General features: G+C 41.5%; 1 long non-coding RNA gene across 1 annotated transcript in view; it reads right to left on the reverse strand.

Annotated features, from left to right (window-relative positions):
* Positions 1 to 4,285: 4,285 nt before the first annotated feature.
* LOC123331828 overlaps positions 4,286 to 18,813 on the reverse strand; it is a 61,310-nt gene continuing 46,782 nt past the window's right edge. The window contains exons 3-4 of the long non-coding RNA XR_006548621.1: positions 7,192 to 7,302; positions 4,286 to 4,344 (exon numbers count right to left, since the gene is read on the reverse strand). This is a non-coding gene — a long non-coding RNA (uncharacterized LOC123331828). The remainder of the gene's footprint in view (positions 4,345 to 7,191; positions 7,303 to 18,813) is intronic.

An 18,813-nucleotide genomic window follows, 5' to 3' on the forward strand; every position in this document is an offset into this window, starting at 1 on the left:
AGCCACTTTGCCTTCTTGCACTTCTTTTTCTTGGGGATAGTTTTGGTCACCGCCTCCTGTACAATGTTATGAACCTCCATCCATAGATCTTCAGGCAATCTGTCTATCAGATCTAATCCTTTGAATCTATTTGTCACTTCCACTGTATAATCGTAAGGGATTTGATTTAGGTCATACCTGAATGGCCAAGTAGTTTTCCCTACTTTCTTCAATTAGCCACAGTCAGCTCCAGGTCTCATTTTTGCTGGCTGAATAGATCTTCTCCATCTTTGGCTACAAAGAATATAATCAGTCTGATTTTGACATTGACCATCTGGTGATGTCCATGTGTAGAGTCTTCTCTTGTGTTACTAGAAGAGGATGTTTGCTATGACCAATGTGTTCTCTTGGCAAAACTCTGTTAGCCTTTGCCCTGCTTCATTTTGTACTCCAAGGCCAAACTTGCCTGTTACTCCAGGTATCTCTTGGCTTCCTACTTTTGCATTCCAATCCCCTATGATGAAAAAGGACATCTTTTCTTGCTGTTAGTTCTAGAAGGTCTTGTAGGTCGTCACAGAACCATTTGACTTCAGCTTCTTCAGCATTAGTGGTTGGGGCATAGTCTTGGATTACTGTGATGTTGAATGGTTTGCCTTGGAAACAAACTGAGATCATTCTGTCATTTTTGAGACCCTGCTTATTTACTTTATATGCAGAGAACATCATACAAAATGTCAGGCTGGATGAATCACAAGCTGGAATCAAGATTTCCAGGAGAAATATCAATAACAGATACAAAGATGATACCACTGTAATGGCAGAAAGCAAAGAGGAACTAAAGAGCCTCTTGGTGAAGGTGAAAGAAGCGAGTGAAAAAGCTGACTTAAAACTCAACATTCAAAAAACTAAGATCATGGCATCTGGTCCCTTCACTTCATGGCAAATAGATGGAGAAAAAGTGGAAACAGTGACAGATTTTATTTTCTTGGGCTCCAAAATCACTGCCGATGGTGACTGCAGCCATGAAATTAAAAGACACTTGCTCCTTGGAAGAAAAGCTATGACAAACCTAGACAGCATATTAAAAAGTAGAGACATCACTTTGCTGACAAATGTCTGTATAGTCAAAGCCATGGTTTTCCCAGTAGTCATGTATGGATGTGAGAGTTGGACCATAAAGAAGGCTGAGCACCAAAGAATAGATGCTTTTGAATTGTGGTGTTGGAGAAGACTCTTGAGAGTCCCTTGGACAGCAAGGAGATCAAATCAGTCCATCCTAAAGGAAATCAACCCCTGAATATTCATTGGAAGGACTTATGCTGAAGCTGAAGCTCCAATACTTTGGCCACCTGATGTGAAGAGCCGACTCATTGGAAAAGACCCTGATCCTGGGAAAGATTGAGGGCAGAAGGAGAAGGTGGGAACAGAGGATGAGATGGTTGGATGGTATCACTGACTCAATGGACATGAGTTTGACCAGACTCCAGACGATAGTGAAGGACAGGGAAGCCTGGCATGCTGCAGTCCATGGGGTTGCAAAGAGTCAGACAGAACTTAGTAACTGAACAACAACAAAGAAATATAAACCAAAATAAAAGAATAGAGTTGAAAGGTCACATAATTTAGCCAGGGTGGTCAGAGGAAGGCCTCTCTGAAGTGGTGATATTTGACCTTGAAAGATCTGCTTGGAAGAAGCGAAGGTATAAGCCATTAAGGGAGCTCAAGGAAGAGTATTCCCAATAGAACAGAAGTTCCTCAGAAAAACTACAAATAGAACTACCATATGATTCAGCAACTCTACTTCTGAGTATTCATCCAAAGAAAACGGAAACACTAATTCAAAAAGATACATTCCCTGGTGGTCCAGTGGTTAAGAATCATCCTTGCAATGCAAAGGACACTGGTTCAACCCCTGGTCCAGGAAGATCCTACATGCCACACAGCAACTAAGTCCTTGCACCACAACTAGTGAAGCGTGCATGCCTAGAGCCTGTGTTCCTCAACAAGAAAAGCACCACAATAAGAAGCCATGCACTGCAATGAAGAGTTATCCCCCACTCACCACAACCAGAGAAAGCCCATGCACAGCAATGATGACCCACCAAAGTCAAATAAATAATCTTTTTTTTAAAAAAAAAAAAAGATACATATGTCACAATGTTCATAGAAGCACTATTTACAATAGCCAGGACACGGAAGCAACCTAAGTGTCCATTAACAGATGAATGAATAAAGAAGATATGGTACATATATACAATGGAATGTTACTCAGTCATAAAAAAGAACAAAATAGTGCCATTTTCAGCAACATGGCTAGACCTAGAGGGTATAATGCTAAGTGAAATAAATGAAAAAGAAAGGTGAACATCATGTGATTTTACTTATATGTAGAATCTCAAACACAAAACAGACAAGCAAACAAAAAACAGAAACAGAGACTTCCCTGGCAGTCCAGGGGTTAAGACACCACACTTCCACTGCAGGGGGCACAGGTTCCCCTGGTGGGGCAACTAATATCCAACATACCATGTGATACAGCCAAAAAACAACAACCGAAAAAAAAAAGATACAGGGAGCAAACTGGTGATTGCCAGAGGGAAGTAGGATGGGGGGCTTAGGCAAAATAGCTAAAGGTGTTTAAGAGGTACAAATTTCAAGCTACAAAATAAGTCACAGGGAACTAATGTACAACATGGGAAATATACTCAATAATACTGTACAGTGACAGATGGTAACTAGACTTAATGTGGTGGTCATTTTGTAATGTATAAAAATATTGCATCATGTTGTATGCCTGAAACTAATATTGTATGTCAATATAATTTAATAAAAAAGGAAAAGAAAGTGTTCCAGGCTGAGGGAACAGCCAGTGTGACTCTAGGGAGGTGAGTGATGGCAAGCATGGTAGGAGTTGAGATCAGGAAGGCAGACAGGGGCCAGATCTGGATCTTTTACTCTGAGTAAAGTTGGAACTACCAAAGGGTACTATGCAGAGAAGATGTGATGTGAGACCTCTTCAGTGGCTCCTTGGAGAGTGGGTGAGAGGGGCCAGCGTGGAGGCCAGGAAAGCCCCAAAAGGCTGCTGCTGCCTTCTTCCAGGTAGGACACTGGAAAGAGTCCTTAATAGGCTTATGTATGCATGGGGGCAAGATATAAGGTGTTGTTAAGGGAGGGTATAGGTAACTGGGGGCCTGAGGGGGAGCCAGAGTGTCACATTGATGCTTGAAGTTTTTATCTGTATTGTAACTAATTTTTTTTTTTTTTTGGCTGTGCGGCTTGCAGCTTGTAGGCTCTTAGTTCTTGACCGGGGATTGAACCTGGGTCCTTGGCAGTGAAAGCTCGGGGTCCTAACCAATGGACCGCCAGGAAATTCCCTATCTGTATCTTTATTAATGTGGTGGTGGTGGTGGTATCGGTGGGGCAGCGGCAGCATTTTCACTGTCTGTTTTTCATTGTGAGCGTGTATTTTTATAATTAAAAATAAACAGCCTAGGGAATTCCCTGGTGGTCCAGTGGTTACAACTTGGTGCTCTCACTGCCAGGGGCTGGGGTTCAGTCCTTGGTCAGGGAATTAAGATTCCGCAGTGAACCAACAAGGACCTACTGCAGAGCACAGGGAACTCTGTTCAATATTCTGTAATAACCTAAATGGGAAAAGAATTTGAAAAAGAACATATATAGGTATATGAGTAACTGATTCACTCTGCTGTACACCTGAAACTAACATAACATTGTTAATCAACTATACTCCAATACAGTATAAAATTAAAATAAAATAAACAGCCTAGCATCTGGTAGGAGAGCAGCCTGAGGGCCAGGCCCCATGAACTCAGCCAGAGACACAGCCCCAGGTAAGCAGACATCAGGGAGGGAAGGAGGGAAGAAGGGAAGGAAGGAGTGAACCATTGAAAACATCCCCTTCATATGATATCACTTATATGTGGAAACTAAAATATGACACAAATGAATGTATCTACAAAACAGAAATAGACTGACACACATAGAGAACAGACTTGTGGTTGCCAAGGGGAAAAGGGGATCAAGGAGGGATGGAGTTGGAGTTTGGGGTTAGCAGATGCAAACCAGTATATAGAGAGTGGACAAACAACACACTCCTACTACATAGCACAGGTAAGTATATTCAATATTCTGTGATAAACCATAATGGAAAATCACATTTTAAAAGAATATATATATAAATATATATATATAACTGAATCACTTTGCTATAAGCAGAAATTAACACAACATTGTAAATCAAGTATATTTCAATTTAAAAAGAAAGGATGAGGGAGTTCCCTGGTGGTCCAGCAGTTAGGATTCAGCATAGCTCCAGGTTCAATCCTTGGTCTGGAAACTAAGATCCTGCAAGCCACATGGCACAGCCAAAAAAAAAGAATGAAATTAGTTGTAGTTTTATGTAGGTGCCCTTTATCAGGTTAAAGAAGCCCCTAAATTCCTAAATTTCTAAGAGATTTCTTTTTGTTTCTTTTTTATTTTATCAGAAATGGATGTTGGATTTTATCAAACACTTCACTGGCATCAGTTGAGCTGATCACATGGTTTTCCTTTATTAATTCATTAATATGATGAATTATACTGATTGGTTTTCAAGTGCTAAACCAACCTTACATTCCTGGGATTAAAACCCACTTGGTCATTACGTATCATCCTTTTCATATATTGTGTTGGATTTGATTTGGTAGAATTTTGTTAAAAACTCATCTATATGTGGGTTTTTTTTTTCAGCTTTATTGAGGTATAATTGACAAATAAAATTGTCATGTATTTAAAGTCCTACAACATGATTTTATATCTATATACATCGTGAAAGGATCCCCATAACTGTCTACTCCTGTTTTTTTGAAGTAACACTGATTTGCAACATTATATAATTTTCATGTGTACAACATTACAATTAAACTTCTGTATACTCTAGAGCATGCTCACCACCAAAAGTCTAGTTTCTATCCAGCACCATAGCACTGATGCCCATTACCCATTTCTCCCTATCCCCAGACCTGTTCCCCTCTGGTAACCACCAATCTGTACTCTATACCTAGTTTGTTTTTGTTTTGCTTGTTTGTTTTTTAAAATATTCCACATATGAGTGAAATCATACAAATATCTTTCTCCATCTGACTTATTTCACTTAGCATAATGCCCTCATTCATCCTGTTGCAAATGGCAAGATTTCATTCTTTTTTAAGGTTGAGTAGTATTTTATTGTGTGTGTGTGTGTATGTGTATATACATATATATAGATATAGATATAGATAAAGAGAGAGAGAAAGCATCTTTTTACTCATTCATTTGTGTATCTACGTTTATGACGGATATTTGATCTGTAGTTTTCTTTTTTAATAGACTTTATTTTTAGAGCAATTTTATATTCATAGCAAAACTGAGAGAAAAGTACAGAGATTTTCCGTATACCCCCTGCCCCCACACGTGCATAGCCTCCCCCGTTAACAACATCCTGCACCACTGATGAACCTACATTAGCACATCATAATCACTCAGTTCATAGATTACATTACAGTTTGCTCTTGGTATTGTACACTCCGTAATATGCATCCATTACAGTATCATACAAAGTATTTTTGCTTCTCTAAAAATTCTCTGTGCTCTGCCGATTTATCCCTCACCCCTTCCCCCTAGTCCCTGGCAACCACTATCTTTTTATTGTCTCCAGAGTTTTGCCTTTTCCAGAATGTCATGTATTTGGAATCATACCTATTCAGATCAGCTTCTTTAACTTAGTATGTACATTTAAAGTTCCTCCCTGTTTTTTCATGGCTTGATAGCTCATTTCTATTTAGCACTTAATAGTATTTCATTGTCTGGATATACCAGAGTTTATAGATCCCTTCACCCACTGAAGGACATATTGGTTGCTTCCAAGTTTTGGTAATTATGAATAAGGCAGTTATAGACATCCACATGCAGGTTTTTGTATGGACATAAGTTGTCTTTGTATACAGACATAAATTCTTTGTATATTTTGTATAATATTCCTTTACCAAATAGCTCTTTTTCAAATAATTTCTCCCAGTTTGTGACTGATCTTCTCATTCTCCTCACTGTCTTTCACAGAGCAGAACTTTTTAATCTCAAAGAAGTTCAGCTTATCAATTCTTTCTTACATTGATCATGTATTTGGTGTTGTAGTTAAAAAGTCATTGCCAAACCCAAGGTTGTCTAGATTTTTCTCCTATAGAGGAAAAGTTAAACTTTTACATAACCTCCTGCTCCTTCTGCCTCTGTAACTCAGCTTGCTCCTTGCAAAGTCTGGATCAAAGGTCACGTAGTCTCAGAAAGTGGGGACTTACAATACTAGGAACTGGAGCTTATTCACCCTTGTTCTGCTTTTTGGATCTGCCCAGCCCCTGCAAACCTGCTTAATCAGGCCTGTCTGTGTAAAGGTCAGGCATCCGCCTCTCCATCTTGACTGCTGTTCCCGTGCTCGCGCAAAACAGGATGGGGAACACATGTATACCTGTGGCGGATTCATTTTGATATTTGGCAAAACTAATACAATTATGTAAAGTTTAAAAATAAAATAAAAAAAAAAGAGTCAGAAAAAAAAAAAAAAAAACCCTTAGTTTAAACCGGCTTATTACCAGCTAGTGTTGCCCACTATAGTCTGTCTATAAAAACTCTGTAACCCCTTTGTTCAGGGCTCAGAGCTTGGAGTGTTAACTCCTCTGGGCCTGCCGGCGTAATAAACCTGAGATCTCCAACTCTCCAAGTATGATGCTTGGTTTCTCGATTACTGGTTTCTGCAACACTAGGAGTTCTATAGTTTTGCATTTTACATGTGGGTCTGAGTTAATTTTTGTGAAGGGTGTAAGTTTTGTGTCTAGATTGCTTTTTTTGGCATGTGGATGTCCAGTTGTTTCAGTACCATTTATTTTATTGTGATAAGAACTCTTTAACTTAAGATCTACTCTGTTAACAAATTCTTAAGTGTACAAATTATTATTGCTGACTATATAGATACAATGTTGCACAGTATCTCTCTAAAGATTATTCATCTTGCTTGACTGAGACTTTACGCCCATTGATTAGTAACCCCCCATTTCCCTCTCACCCCAGCCCTTGACAACCACCATTCCATTCTTTGACTCTATGAATTTGATTACTTAAGATACCTCATATGAGTAGATTCATGCAGTATTTTTCCTACTGTGACTGGCATATTTCACTTACCATAATGTCCTCAGAGTTCATCCCTGTTGTTGCATATTGCAATTTTCATATTTTTAAAGGCTGAACAGTATTCCACTGTATGTATATACCATGTTTTCTTCATCCATTCACCTGTCAATGGACATTTAGGTTGTTTAGACATCTTGGTTATTGTGAATAGTGCTGCAATCAACATAGGAGTGTTCATATCTCTTTGAGACACTGTTTTCAATTCTTTTGGATAAATAACCAAAAGTGGGATTCTTGGATCCTATGATAGTTCTATTTTTAATTTTTGAGAACCTGCCATACTGTTTTTCCATAGTAGTTATACTATTTTGCATCCCCACCAACAGTGTGCAAAGGTTATAATTTCTCCCTACTCTCACCAACACTTCTGTTGTCCTTGTTGTTGTTTTTGAAAATAGCCATCCTAACAGGTGTCAACAGCCTGTTGAAAAGACTGTCTTTGTCTCATTGTTATTACCTTTGCTCCTTTGTCAAAGATCAGTTGACCACATATATGTGGGTCTATTTCTGGGCTCTCCCCTCTGTTCCACTGATCTATTTGTCTATTCTTTGGCCAATACCACACTGTCTTAAATACTAAGTTTTATAGTAAGTCTTAAAATCAGGTAACATCAGTACTCCAAATCTGTTCTTCTCTATCAATATTGACTGGGCTATACTAGATCTTTTGCCTCTCCATTTTACATTTTAGAATCAGTTTGTCTGATATCCATAAAATAACTTCCAGGGATTTCTTTGTCTGGTTTTGATATAAGATTAGAGTAATATTGGACTTTTCTGGTGGTTCAGATGGTAAAGAATCTGCCTGCAATGAGGGAGATCTGGGTTTGATCCCCGGGTCAGGAAGATCCCCTGGAGGAGGGCATGGCAACCCACTCCAGTATTCTTGCCTGGGAACTCCAATGAACAGAAGAGCCTGGTGTGCTACAGTCCAAGGGGTCACAAAGACTCAGACACAACAGACTGCCTAACACTTTCACTTTTTTTCATTCAGGGTAAATATTGAACTCATAGAATATTTCAGGAAGTATGCCCTCCTTGTAGTAGGCAGAATTCTAATACAGCTTCCAAGATTCCCAGCTCCTGATGTACATATACTTTCTCTCAGTTATTTAATTAAACATGAATCTAGTTACTAGAAAAAGCAAGAGAATTCCAGAAAAACATCTACTTCTGCTTCATTGACTAAGTTAAAGCCTTTGTGTGGATCACAACAAACTGTGGAAAATTCTTCAAGAGATGGGAATACCATACCACCTTACCTGCCTTCTAAGAAACCTGTATGCAGGTCAAAAAGCAACAATTAGAACCAGATATGAAACAACGAACTGGTTCAAAATTGGGAAAGGAGTATGTCAAGGCTATATATTGTCACCCTGCTTATTTAACTTATATGCAGAATACATCGTATGAAATGTCAGGCTGGATGAAGCACAAGCTGGAATCAAGATTGCCAGGAGAAATATCAATAACCTCAGATATGCAGATGATACAACTCTAATGGCAGAAATTGAAGAGAAACTAAAGAGCCTCTTGATGAAGGTGAAAGAGGAGAGTGAAAAAGATGGCTGAAAACTCAACATTCAAAAAACTAAGATCATGGTATCCAGTCCCATCACTTCATGGCAAATAGATGTGGAAAAAGTGGAAACAGTGAGAGACTTTATTTTCTTGGGCTCCAAAATCACTGCCGATGGTGACTTCAGCCACGAAATTAAAATAAAAGACGCTTGCTCCTTGGAAGAAAAGCTATGACAAACCTAGACAGCGTATTAAGAAGCAGAGACATCACTTTGCCAACAAAGGTCCGTCTAGTCAAAGCCATGGTTTTTCCAGTAGTCATGTATGAATGTGAGAGTTAGACCATAAAGAAGGCTGAGCACTGAAGAATTGATGCTTTTGAACTGTGGTGTTGGAGAAGACTCTTGAGAGTCCCTTGAACTCCAGGAGTTGGTGATGGACAGGGAGGCCTGGCGTGCTGCGATTCATGGGGTCGCAAAGAGTCGGACACGACTGAGCGACTGAACTGAACTGAACTGAACTGGACCGCAAGAAGATCAAACCAGTCAATCCTAAAGGAAATCAGTTCTGAATATTCATTGGAAGGATTGATGCTGAAGTTGAAGCTCCAATACTTTGGCCATCTGATGCAAAGAGCCAATTTATCAGAAAAGACCCTGATGCTGGGAAAGACTGAAGGCAAAAGGAGAAAGGGGCAGCAGAGAATGAGATGGTTGGATAGCATCGTCAACTCAATGGACATGAATTCAAGCAAACTCTGGGAGATAGTAGAGGCAGAGGAGACTGGCATGCTACAATCCATGGGGTCGCAAAGAGTCAGCAAGTGGGCAACTTAGCTGTTGCTTAGCTAAACGACTTAGCAAGTGGGCAACAACAACATACACACACTCACACACACACACACAGTGGAACATTACTCAGCCCTCAAAAGAATGAAATCATGCATTTATAGCAACATGGATGGACCTACAGATTACCATACTAAGTGAGGTCAGAAAGAGAAAGACAAATACTATATGATATCACTTATATGTGGAATCTAAAATACAATACAGATCAATGTACCTATGAAGCAAAGACAGACTCACAGATATAGAGAACAGATTTGTGGCTTCCAAGGGGAAGGTGGATGGGGGAGAGAAGGAATGGGAGTTTGGGATTAGCAGAGGCAAACTATTATATATAGGATGGATAAACAACAAGGTAGGGCTTCCCTGGTGGCTCAGCGGTAAGGAATCCACCTGCAATGCAGGAGCTGCAGGAGATGTGGGTTTGATCCCTGGGTTGGGAAGATCCCCTGGAGGAGGGCAACCCACTCCAGTATTCTTGCCTGGAGAATCCCATAGACAGAGAAGCTTGGCAGGATCAGTCCATAGGGTCGTAAGAGTTGGACATGACTGAACCGACTTAGCACACACACACAAATAACAAGGTAATTCTGTATAGCACAGGGGAACTATGTTCAATATTTTGTGACAAACCATAATGGAAAACTGTGTGTGTGTGTGTGTGTGTGTGTATATATATATATATATATATATATATATATATATATATAGTGGTGGTTTAGTCGGTAAGTTGTGTCTGACTCTTTGCAATCCCATGGACTGCAGCCCGCCAGGCTCCACTGTCCATGGGATTTCCCAGGCAAGAATACTAGAGTAGTTTGCCATTTCCTCCTCCAAGGGATCTTCCCAACCCAGGGATTGAACCCATGTCCCCTGCATTGCAGGCAGATTCTTTACCACTGAGCCGTCGGGGAAGCCATATAAATATAAATATATGTATATGTATATGTATATATATATATATATGTTAAACTGAGTCATTTTGCCATGCAGAAGAAATTAACACACTGTAAATCATCTATACTTTTAATAAAGTTAAAAAATAAAAATAAGTAGCATCTCTTTATCATTATCTTAATTTCTAGGATCTGGACACCCCTGGTGGTCCAATGGTTAAGACTGTACACTTCTACTGCATGAGGCATGGTTTGAATCCCTGCTCAGTGAAGTAAAGTTCCTGAATGTCATGTGGTATAGCCAAAAAAAGTCATTCCTATTATGAGTCATTTGGATCGTCTTTCCTTTTTCCTTCATCAATCTGGCTAGAAGTTTATCAGTTTTAATGATCTTCCCAAAGAGCCAGCTATTGGTTTCTCTTCTTTTCTCTATTGTTTTCTGTTTTCTACTTCAGTGATTTCTGCTCTTTATTATTTTCTTTCTTCTGCTTACTTTGGGCTTCCCTTGTGGCTCAGCTGGTAAAGAATCCACCTTCAATGCAGAGAGATCAGGGTTGATTCCTGGGTTGGGAAGATCTCCTGGAGAAGGGAAAAGGGACCCACTCCAGTATTCTGGCCTGGAGAATTCCATGGACAGAAGAGTCTGGCGGGCGGACATGACTGCGTGACTTTCACTTTCACTTTCTGCTTACTTTAGGTTTGATTTACTCTTTTTATCATAATTTCTTAAGAAGCTGAGGTCATTGGTTTTAGACTTCTTTTCTAGTATAAGCATTTAATGCTATAATTTTCTCTCTAAGCACTGCTTTTGCTACATTCCATACATTTTGATATATTTTCATTTTAATTTCATTCAACTTTTTAATTTTTCTTAGGATTTTGTCTTTGACCCATGGTGTGCTGGTTATCAACTTATTGCCACTCAACTTCAAATTCACCCTTTCTGCCTGTTCTGTGGTAAAGAAACAATTTTAACTATTTTCCCTTTGCCAGCTGGCACTGAAGCTTTCTCAGTAGAGGGTGCTGGAGAGATATTGCAAGAGGAAAAGAGGTTTCCTTCCTGATTCCTGCATGCTCGATTGACAGGCTCTTTCTGCATGGGTTTTTCTAGCATCAGACTCCTGCAACACTCACAACTCTTCCAGGGCCTGATTTCTACAGTGCATAGTGACCAGTAGTACCCAGTGACCAGCAGCTTTCCCCTCCTTCCAGAGCTCACCCTCAGGCAGTTTGCAAGCAAGCAGAATGCTTCTGGATCTTGCCACACTCACAGCTTCCCCGGAGCCTGGTTCCTGCGGTGCAGAGAGGCCAGCAGCACTCAATGAACAGCTTTCTTCCGCCTCCCAACAGGGAGATTTCTGGCAAGTTCCACTAGTATGGCATCACAATGACTTCACCCTGAAGCAAAACTACCATCACGCCTCTCCAACAAGATCTGGATCTCAGCCTCGGGGGCATTTGTCAACCTAGGGATAGTGACTACTTCTTTTGCAGAGGTGTGAGGCTTTGGGGGTCTTAGTTCCTTGACCAGTGATTGAACCTGGCCCTTGGCAATGAAAGCACTGAGTCCTAACCACTGGACCAGTAGGGAATTCCCCTGTGACTACTTCTTATATCTGCCATTTCTATATTCTTTAGAGTCCTCCTCACATCTTACTAGCCAATCCCTCATTATTCCAATCTCCTATTATAGGTAATTCCTTATATTAACTTTCCATATTCAAATTCCTGTGTTATCCCTCTCTCCAGATAGAGCTCAGGCGATACAGAATTGTTACCAGGAGTGGTGCCAGGAAATAGATTTGCAGAGATGGGACTTTGTGATTGTTTTCTTCATTCCTCTAGCCTTACTCACAGTGATGAACTCCTTGCCAGTGAGAGATGGGTGCTAGTAACAGAGGCATCACAATTAATCAACCTATGGTTGATTGTGATGAAGTGCCAAATGAAGCACATGTCCTGGAAGCCAAAACACCTGCTGCACTTGACTATTATAGTCATGACCATGACTATGAATATCGTGATGGGGGAGAGATTATTTTGAATGCACTTGAGCACTTACAAAGAGAAAAATAACAAGCTTGGGTCCATTCATTTCTCAGTTCAAGTCACAACCTAAGAACCAGAGAGCTTTCCTGATGCCTAGCAACAGGGTTAATATTGTTAAACATCTAACACATGTTTAATTGTATAAATTGCTGAATTACAATGTCAGTTGAATTCACAATCTTGACAATTTTCTCATGTGAAAGTTATGGTATTGACTGGTAAAGAATGGGATCCTGAAACTTGGAATGGGAACATCTGTTTGGCCCCAGATGAAACTCACAGTCTTGAACTACCAAGTCATTCTGAGCCTTCCTTACTAATGGAAGTAGCTTGCCTTTCAGCGTCCGAAACTAACCTTTCTCTCTTTGAAAATGCTGTGATAAACTCAACTGGTCCAGGTGCCTTGAAAAGAGATGCTCATTCTCAAGACCCACCACAACCACCCCCTACATTGACAGACCCACAACTGAGGTCAAATCTAAGTATGGGGAACAAGTGCACACTATGACCAAGTTGGAAATCACTTATACACCAAAATAATTGCAAGAGTTTGCTAATATATAATGGCAGAAACCTGGGGAATATGTGCAGAAGAGGATTCTATGGGTGTTAGATGAAGGAGGGCAAAACATAACTCTAGATTAGGCAGAATTCATTGATATGGGTACGCTTACTAGAGACTCTGGATTTAATGTGTCAGCACATGCTCTAAGTGCTTTCTTGGTTGGTTGACTGAAACTGAGACTCAACTGTGGCTTACCGTTAATGAGGCTGAGATGTTACAGGTGTCCTGGGCATGATATGGAGGAGGGGATCCAAAGGCTTAGGGCAATAGGAATGTTGGACAGGATTTATCATGTAAGACTTGCATGCAATCCCTAACTATGTTCCATGACAAGACTCAGACTACACTAACTTCACCAAGACATTGAGAAACCCTTTAGTGAGATGTGTACCTGCACCCTTGGAAAGCTCTGTGGTTGCTCTCTTCTGTGGGCCAGGAATGACTGTAGGGGAAAAATAACCCTGAAGGCAATCCAGAGATCATCAGGACTGCCCCTCTGATCACAGGCCCAGAGCACAAAGGCCCCGGGGGCAGAGTAATTTCAAAGGAGGAGCCACTAGCACATTGATGGGCACTACCTCATATGGTGGTGGGTTCTGCTACCTCACTCGGCATTGGTCTCCCCCAGGTGCAGCTCTAGCAGCCTGCGGTAGTATGGGCTATATCCACAAGAACGAAGGAGATATGGTACCTCCACCTAGATTTCAAAGAATTGGGCCTCATGGCAGAGCTGCAGGCTCAGGACTCCAGAGGCAAGAGCCATGGGGCCCTGGTGGAGAATGGCCTGGGAGCTGGCTGCCCAAAGCCTTGAGGGCCTAACCCAGCAAAGCCACACCATTGTGCTTCACCCCACTGTATCTAGAAGATGGACCTCCACCCCAGTGGGCCTGGAGATTAGAGCATCTGGCCAAAGAGCATTATTCTCAAGCCTTAAGGTCTAATGGAATTGGCCCCTTGGAGTTTGGACTTGCTCAGGCCCTTGTCACTCTTTTCTTCTCTCCTATTTCTCCATTTTGGAATGGGAATGTCTATTCTCTGCCTGTTCTAACACCACATTTTGGAAGCACATAACTTGTTGGGTTCATAGCTGGAGAGCAATTTTTCTCAAGATGAATTGTACCTTGAGTCTCATCCATATCTGAGTTAGATGATATTTAGATGAGACTTTGGAGCTTATCCCTGGGATATACATACTTAGAAACTGGCATAATCCCCACATCAACTTGTTGATAATAATGAGAGCATTACTGTAAGAAGGGCTAAATGGAAGTGAATCTCCACTCCCTTCAAAGTTAGTAAACCAGAAGTGATAACTCATCCCTGGGGGAATGCACAGATTAATGGCCCTGTGGGTGCATGCTAAGTCGCTTCAGTCATGTCCAACTTTTTTTGACCCTATGGACTGTAGCCCACCAGGCTCCTCTATTCTTGAGATTCTCCAGACAAGAATATGAGAGTGGGTTCCCATGCCCTCTTCTAGGGGATCTTCCCAACTCAAGGATCAAACCCTGGTCTCTTATGTCTCTCCTACATTGGCAGGCTGATTTTTAACCACTGGACCACCAGGGAAGTCCTCAACGTGAATTTTGAGGAACACAATTCAGTCCATAGAAGCCCATGAATGAAGTGGCAGTGATAGAACTGCCCAGGCTCAACAATATAGTCTTTGCATTACTGAGGGTGGTGTGGTTAATGCTACTGCAGAGTGACTAATCTGCCATCAATGGAGATGGCAAAGGAGAGATTGGGGACTCAAAAGTCCCCAGTATGATGCTATTCTGTGTGGGGACCAGCCAGCCACCTGGTGGCAGGTTAATTATCTTGGACTTCTTTCATCATGGAGGGGGACAGAGATTCATCTTCACAGGAATAGACTCATGGTCTGGATATAGTTTTCCCTTCCCCACCCATAAGGTTTGTGCCAGCACCACCATCTGTGGACTCTTCTGCACAGCCTTGCATCTGATCCAGAAACTCATCTCACAGCAAAGAATATGTAGCAAAATGTTCATGCCTATGAAATTAACTGGTCTTACCATATCATCTAGAAGCAGCTGGCCTAATTGAGAGATGAAATGGTTTTGAAGACTCAGTTATGATGCTAGGTGGGAAACAACACCTTAAAAGGATGGGATTCTGTTTCATAGCATGCAGTATATACTCTGAATCAGAGACCATTATACGGTGCTGTCTCCCCACTAGCCAGTATAAATTGGTCCTGAAATCAAGGGGTAGAATTAGGAGTGGTCCCTCAAATTATTACACCTAATAACTCACTTGCAGAACTTTTGTTTCCCATCTTGACAACTTTGAGCTCTGATCATTTGGATATCTAAGTCCCTCTGATTTTTATGTGTCAACTTGACAGAGCCATGGAGTGCCCAGATATTTGGTTAAATATTAGTCTGGGTATGCCTTTGAGAGTGTTTCTGAATGAGATTAACTTATGAATTGGTAAACTGAGTAAAGCCCAATGTGACTGGGCCTCATCTGATCAACTGAAATCTAGAATAGAACAAAAAAGCTGAGTGATGGACAATTAATTCCTCACTGCCTGACTGACTATCTTTGAGCTTGGACATCAGTCATTTCCTGCTGAAAAATCAGACACAGAATCTCATCCTGTGATTGGCTGAATTACAATGCAAATTGAACTCCTAGCTTCACAGGGTGTCTACTATGAAACTAAGGGCATTGATGAGGAAGGAATAGGATCCTCTAAGATGGAATGGGTACATATGGGAAGACTCTATTGAACCTGGGGATGCTCTAAATTCTAATGAGTCTTCTCTGCCAGTGGAAGATGCCCCTACCAGGGGGTACATCAATGGGTCCATTGCATGGGAAAGTGAGACATTTTAGGCTCTATGCCAATGAAACTATAGGCAAAAAAAAAAAAAAAAAGTGTAGGGGGGAGACGTAGAGTTAATTCACTGGCTGGAATGGTTGATCTTCATTACCAAGGGGAAATCAGGTTGCTGCTATACAACAAAGGCAATGAGGACTATGTCTGCAGCCCAGAGGATTATCCGGGGTGCCTCTTAGTACTTATATGCCCAATAGTAAAAAATAATAGAGAACTACAGCAACCAAAAACTGGCAGGATGATTGAAGACTCAGGAATGAAAGTTTGAGCCACTCCATCAGGTGAAACAGCATCTGAGGTTCTGGAAGAAGGCAGGGGAAATACAGAATGGGTAGTGGAAGAAGGAAGTCATTGACAGTGACTTCAGCCTCATGATCAAATACAGAAATGAGTACTACTGTAGCTTTGCCTATTTTCTTTTTGCTTGTTATATTTGTTTACTTGTATGCGCCAGCCATTTTCTTTTTCTTTCTCCTGATTTTTATTTTATGTACAAATAGTTGTTAGAAGTTAATTTTCTAATTTAGTCTTTAGATAATGGAGTATCAATGCGACTATGATTAAATTTGAGGAATAGTTAACAGCCAGCAATGGATACAATGGCTTTGGGACTGTGTGTCTCCTCATCTGGGGGGGAGAATCATAACTTCCTCTCTTACAAGACAGCTATATCTTGTTAGGTAGAAATAAAACTGTTTTGCTGTGCAAGAATTCAAGGATTCAAAAGGGTGCACACAGAAGCTGAGTAGTCAAAGGGGTGGACTGTGCCACATACTGATTTTTTCCTCTTGGCTTCAAATCCACTCTCTATACTTGCCTGCTCTGCACAAATGGATCTGGTCCATTTAAATATTTTTTCCTTTGCCAGCCAGCCCTGAATTTTGGCCAGTAGAGCTAGAGAGACACTACAAGGAAGAAAGTGGTTTTTGCTTACTGGCCCTGGGGTGTCCACTCCGCAGGATCCTGCAGCACACACATCTTTCTCCAGCACTAGGGGCGTGAAGCACCCACACATCCTCCAGTGCCTGGCTCCTGCCGTGCGTGGTGACCGCCAGCACAGAGGCCAGCTGCTCCTCCCTGGAATCCCACATCAGCCAGTCCTGTAGCAGTTTGCCTCTGCTTGTGAAGCACTCACACAGCATCTCCAGTTCTTGCAACAAACACACTTGACAACCAGCAGTGCCCAGTGGCCAGCAACTCCCCGCACCGCCTCCCACCCCGCACCCTCCCTCAGGTAGTTTTGTAGCAGAGTGCCTCGAATGACACACTTTCCCCATGAACAGCCTTCTTTGGCACTCTAGAGGGTAGATTTCTGCCAAGTTCCAGAAAGCAGATTTCTAGCAAGTCCCACCACTCAGAGAACCACAACCATATACTCTCCAATAGGGACTGGATCTCAGCTCTGAGTTGGAGGGGGGCAGGGGGTGGGGTAGGGTCTTCCTTGGGTGCTCTATTTCAGCCCTGCTTATGCTCTCCTCTGCCTTCTTGAACATATGGATTATATTTGTAATAGCTGTTTTAATGTTCTTTGTCTACTGGTTCTATCATCTGGGTCATTTTCTATGGATTCTTTTCCCCTTTATTATGGGTTGTACTTTCCTGCTTCTCTGTTTTACTGGCTGCCAGACATTGTAAATTTTATAATGAGTAAAATGTGAGAGCTTTTTTTATTTGGTACTTAAAAAACTGGGGGGCTGGGATTGGGCTTTGTTCTAGGATACAGTTAATCAGTTTGATCCTTTTGAGGCTTGCTTTTAAGTTTTTTTAGGCAGGACCTGAAGAGCCTTTAGTCCAGGGCTAATTTGATTGATAGCTACTTCCCTCGTAGCTCAGTCAGTAAAGAATCTGCCTGCAATGCAGGAGACCCAGGTTTGATTCCTCAGTTGGGAAGATTCCTTGGAGAAGGAAATGGCAACCCACTCCAGTATTCTTGCCTGGAGAATCCCATGGACAGAGGAGCCTGGCAGGCTATAGTCCACAGGGTCACAAGAGTCAGACACAACTTAGCGACTAAACCACTACCACCACTTTAGTACCGAGGCAATACCTTCCTGAGTTCTCTATTCAATGCCTCATGTACTAGGAGGTTCTTCCACTTAAGCTGGTCTGGAGATGAACTATTCCTGTCTCTGATAATTGCTCCTCCTGATCCTTTTCAGTGGCCTTTCTCTGGCCTCAGACAATTTCATCACATATGTATTCTGATTGGTACTTGGTTGAAGACTTGAAGGGAACCCTCTGTAGATCTCCACAGCTTTTTCTCTGTGTGCAGCTCTCTCCTCCATAGCACTCTGCCTGTTCTGAGAACTAGCTGCTGTGACTGCCACAAACTCTTAACTGTGTCTTCTAAATTCAGGGAGACAACCAGGCTATTTTTGAGTCCTTCCCCCCTACACACACACACACATCCTTGCACTGAACATGGAAATTCTCTCCAGGTAATCATATGGTTCATTCATTTGTTTGCTTTCTCTGAGGAAACAGGGTCTCATGTTTCCTGTTGTCTAATATCTATAAACCATTGTTCCATGTATTTTATCTGGTTTTTTAGTTAAGGCAAGAAAGTAATTCTAGTTCCTGTTACTCCATCATGGCTGGAAACAGAAGTCCCCAAACTCTCTTTTCTGACCCATCTTATGAGAACTTGCCTTCTAGAACTCACACTTAGTCATCAGCAGAATCCCTCCATTCTCAACCTCTTCCCTGAAGGCTGAATTTGCCTTCTTGCTCCAGTGGAAACACGAATCTTCCTGGACAATAGTGAAGCCCTCTTGAGCAGTGAATTTACTCCCACAGCTCTCAGACCAGTGATTTAGGAGGCATAGATGTCCTTGCACTTCATGTGCAGCCCCCAGATCATGCTCTCTC

Source organism: Bubalus bubalis, chromosome X (genome assembly GCF_019923935.1).
Source record: "Bubalus bubalis isolate 160015118507 breed Murrah chromosome X, NDDB_SH_1, whole genome shotgun sequence".
In the NCBI taxonomy this organism is placed as follows: domain Eukaryota; kingdom Metazoa; phylum Chordata; class Mammalia; order Artiodactyla; family Bovidae; genus Bubalus; species Bubalus bubalis.